We start from the raw sequence: 4,808 nt of genomic DNA, 5'->3' as shown, positions 1-4,808 counted from the left end.
TCTGTGATTCTATGATTCTGTGATCTGAACATTTCATACCTTCCTCAAACGTTTCTGAAAAAAATGACTTGAAAACACAGGAACTTCATTACCAAAAGCTCAATTAGCAGCTTAGCAACTCCTAAGTCCAGCTCCTTCAGGCAGGATTTCTACCTTCAGACTTTTTACATTAAAAAAAATATAACGAAAAAGAGAATCACTGGTTTTCACCCATTCTGCTGAAGTTAAAGGCTTGCTGACCAAAAGAGGCACATCCATTCACCGCATTAATGAAACAAGGTTACAGGCAGCCACGGATCTGTGCCTGGGCAGCTCCTTAAGACAGTCACTGAAAGCAGTGACCACCATAAACACTGGTGTATTCAAGGACAAAGGGACAAAAGAGCAAGCCTCCCACTTATTAATGCATCTTCTTGTGTAGCTAAAGCACCACGTGTACCTGGCTCTACAGACTGACAACGTATAAAAGCAGCAGGTACTTACAAACTCTTAGCAGGCAGTAAAAGGGAAAAAAAAAGTCAAGAGTTAGAGATGAAAAATGAAGCACGCCACCACTGTCGTGGTCCAAGGTCCCCTGACCTCCACAGAACAACAGTTCCCACCTGACCCCACTGGGCTTTGGACCAAATTCCAAATGCACAAAGTAAGCTTTAAAGAGATGCGTGGTGTCAGCCATAAACATCCCTTACTGCCAACCCCTACCGACCTTTGGCTCGCTGAAACACTACGCGACACACACTGTGCCTCTCTTCTTTCAGGTTTTCCCATCTACCCATCTGGGACAACGCAGTTAAACTCCTCCACCTTCTTTTCTCTCTGGGATGGTCTCATTCATAAACATATTTAAAAAAATAAAAAAATCCACGAGGCTGAGCTGCTTCTTTGTGCATACAAACATGTCTTTTGATTAAAGGCACATCTGTTGAAAGGCCTCAGAAGTCAGGACCACAAGGGTGCCACCGTTTCTCTGGGGCTGTAGGGCAGGGAACCTGAAGGACCCTCCATGCCTCACCCAGAAGTGGTAAAGGGCAGTGGCCACACAAGGCACAGAGTCAGAGGTCTCAGCCATTGGAATCCCGATGCAGCCAGCTCCCCAGGGGAATGTCACTGTCCTTGACCCCCTTTAGGAAGCCACATCATGAGGTCTCAGAAGAGAGCTCAGGCAGTGTGAAAGGGAATGAAAATGAAGGAGTCTTCAGGGCTCCCGACTGAGCATGAAGGATCTCCCCAGGGACACAACCAGCACGGCTGCAGGTTGCAGAAAAGCACAAGCAAATACAGCGGGAGGGGGAGCAGATGCGGCAGTCACACACCTTAGCGTAGATAAAAAGACAGCTCTTTTGGTAGTTTCTGGTAAGAAGCCAGAATATTTTGAAGTGCAGTCAGTCAGAAATGTTAAGTGTGCTCTGCAAGCCTTTCAGGCTGAGCTGGCTAAATTTGCAGCTATGTCTACCCACTTCAGGTAACCTGGATCACAGCTTAGCTCTGTAAGTGCAGGCTCCACATCAAATCCCAATGCATTTGAATTTCATTGTACCCAGACTTCTACACTGCAGACATTAAAACAAAAGAAGAAAAAGGATCAGGATCACAAAGAAGATCAGCACCTGACCTTTCCTGTCCCAGACCAAACCTCCAAAACCCATGTGCCACCACTTCAGTAAAAGATCCTGCTACTAAAACACTGCAGAAAACATCACTGAAATACAGGGCACAGTTTGCTCACCATGACACACAGCCCAGCAGTAAAGAGGACAAAAGCCATGATGGTCAGCAAGGAGGTAAGATGTAAATAAGGGCATCAACTAAAGGCTCATTTTATGAAGTTGTCTGATTCTGTCAGGCACCTTCAGTCTTTCCAGCTACACTGATTCCCACGTAGCAAGAGCCATTTCCTTATTTGTCAAACTAATTTGTTGGAGAGGATGTGAGGGACTGACAGCCCTCTCCACAGACAATATGCTGCAAACAGGCACTGAACACAGCAGGCTGCAAAAACAACACTGAAGAAGATCTCCACCTTAAAGGTGCTATTTCCCCAACAAAATATATAGCAGATCTGCACAGGCCCAGACCATTACTTTCCCTGGCAAGGACTTGGGGACAAAGCTCCTTAAAACAGTAGTAATCATATTCCACTCATGCTCCTTTTTACTGCCAGTTGTAAACTAGCTCCACATGCATCATGGTTTTGCATCAAAATGTGCACAGACCAAACCCGTATCCAAAGGGACAAGGTAGATCCAATTTACAGCTTTGACAGGTCCGTGCACCCCAGGTGGAGCGTGCAGGAAATAGCCTGACATGTCACTCGGCGAGCAGTTCACAGAATCACAGAATGTTTGGGGTTGGAAGGGACCTCTGAAGATCATCTAGTCCAACCTTCATCCCAGCATACCTAACCACTACACCACAGCCTCAAGAGCTAGATCTACTGTTTTTTTAAACACCTCCAGGGTTGGTGACTCCACCACCTCCCTGGGCAGCCTGTTCCAGTGCCTCACCACTCGTTCAGTAAAGAACTTCCCCCGAATATCCAATCTAAACTGACCCTGACGCAACTTGAGGCCATTTCCCCTTGTCCTGTCATTAGTAATTAGAGAGAAGAGACCAGCACCAGCCTCACTACAGCCTCCTTTTAGATAGCTGTAGAGGGCAATAAGGTCTCCTCTCAGCCTCCTCTTCTCCAGACTAAACAAACCCAGTTCCCTCAGCCGCTCTTCATAGGGCCTGTTTTCCAGACCTCTCACAAGCCTTGTTGCCCTTCTCTGCACCCGCTCCAGCACCTCGATGTCCTTCTTGTACTGTGGTGACCAAAACTGGACACAGTACTCGAGGTGCGGTCTCACGAGCGCCAAGTACAGGGGCACGATCCTCTCCCTCCTCCTGCTGGTCACACCATTTCTGATACAGGCCAGGATGCCGTTGGCCTTCTTGGCCACCTGGGCACACTGCTGGCTCACGTTCAGCCGGCTGTCCACCAACACCCCCAGGTCCCTGTAGCGCTGCTGGAGGCTGTTGTGACCAAAGTGCATGACCCGGCATTTGGCTTTGTTCCATCAGTACTTGGTTTTGTAACACCAGTTAACATCCTGCGAGCAGGGCTGGATGCAGAGCCACAACAGCCTCCCAGAGAAACACACCGAGAGCAAGGATTTGTCGTCCATTCTTCAAGAAACACGAGAGGCAAGCAGCACTCACCAAAGCACTGCTGGGGAAGAGTGGAGTCAAGCTGGATCCCAACTTGCAGCATCCCTTTGGCAGGACAAGGCCAAAGGAAAGCCCAGCTGCACTGGGACATGAACACACTGTCTGGAGTCACTTCAGTAAGGGGACAGCACACTGAAAACCACTCAGCCTTCAGGACATTCACAACAAAGCCAACAGAGGTTACTCTGACCCAATGCATTCGCTACTGGCAGTACCTGTAAGAGTCCAACTGCTTGGCAGAGGAGGGTGAGAAGTCCAGAGACTCAGAAATTCTGTTTGTTTCTTATCAACTCAATATTAGTTGCTGATTGTTGCATCGTGGTTTTTTTTCTTTTTAGCACATTTTTTGAATTAAATGGTAAAACTTAAGCCCATCCTGCTGTCAACTGAAAACGTATTTACTAATATGCTCTACACTACTATGGAAGAACTATCTGCAAAAAACCTCTGTACTTCATCTGGACCTCTCTTTGTCTCCAGTGGTAGGGCACTGGAAAACCTCCCTGAAGCTGAACTCTTCCTTGTCTCATTATACTCCAAAGTTAATACCCAAGCAAGACAACTTCAGCGAGATTAGATAGCACCAAACTACTGTACTTTTCTACATCATTATGTTGCACATTTACATATAATTCAAATGATTCATTTCCTAAAGCTATTGGCTACCAACAGCCCTTTTCCTTGCAGAATCAAACAAGGCTGCCATGAGTATTCTACTAACATAGGTTCCCAGCCAAAAATTTTTACACCTTCCTCAGTTCAGTCAGATGACAAGCACGCATGACTTAAAGATGTTTTTGATAGTACAGGAATTGTCACTTCCTTGATGGAAATCAGACTCCTCCATTTCACTCCCAACAAATGGTCCTAGAATTACTCCTGAGAGAGCAGGAGATTGGAAAGACCCCTGGAAGCCCAGCAACAGAAAGGAGGTGGGACACAAGGGAGAAGACGAGCAAACCAACACTGTGCTTTTTCCTTCCACCTCTCAAAATAGCAGCAGCGACTTGCAAGGGGATAATTAAGAGGATTCACTCTTTACCTGAGGATGAATCTGTGGTTTATCACACGTAGCCTCAAAATCCAGAACTAAGAAGTAGTGATATCTCTGTGGAGGGAAGGATGACATTGCTGCCATGGAAGCTCCAAAGCCGTGGGACGCCAGTTTCCTGCTTACAATGGAGCTGTACCCTTTGAGAACACCAGCTGGGAGGAGGCAGCACACAGCTTGTCTTGCCCTTGGAAGTAAGCTTTGGGGAAACTTTGCTGCTCCAGTATGGAGGAGGGCGATCATTCAACATCCAGAGGCATCTGAAACTGAAGAGAGACTCACGTTACCCATGTACATAAACATCCCATCTCTGCTAGTATCTCTTCACCGTCCTCCTCCGACAGGGATATCCTCTGTGCTTCCCGGTGGAGGTTCCAGCATCACAAACCTGAAATAACACAGTAACCTGCTCTAATCACAGCAGATGACATTTGGACTGAGCTCAAAGTGTCTAAAAATCACAGGCAAACGGAAATTAACCACTGCAAGTGGCTCTAAATTAAGAACTGTAGGACACACAACAGTCATGGCTCCAGGCACCTGATCA

The 4,808-nt window shown here is 46.9% G+C and overlaps 1 pseudogene; it reads right to left on the bottom strand.

Moving 5' to 3' along the window:
• Positions 1-4,252: 4,252 nt before the first annotated feature.
• LOC104273614 lies at positions 4,253-4,504 on the bottom strand (annotated as a pseudogene).
• Positions 4,505-4,808: the final 304 nt, after the last annotated feature.

The sequence above is a fragment of the Apaloderma vittatum genome, unplaced genomic scaffold, assembly GCF_000703405.1.
Source record: "Apaloderma vittatum isolate BGI_N311 unplaced genomic scaffold, ASM70340v1 scaffold44964, whole genome shotgun sequence".
In the NCBI taxonomy this organism is placed as follows: domain Eukaryota; kingdom Metazoa; phylum Chordata; class Aves; order Trogoniformes; family Trogonidae; genus Apaloderma; species Apaloderma vittatum.
Note: the sequence above shows the minus strand (reverse complement) of the source record. Positions and strands in the feature narration are given on the sequence as shown.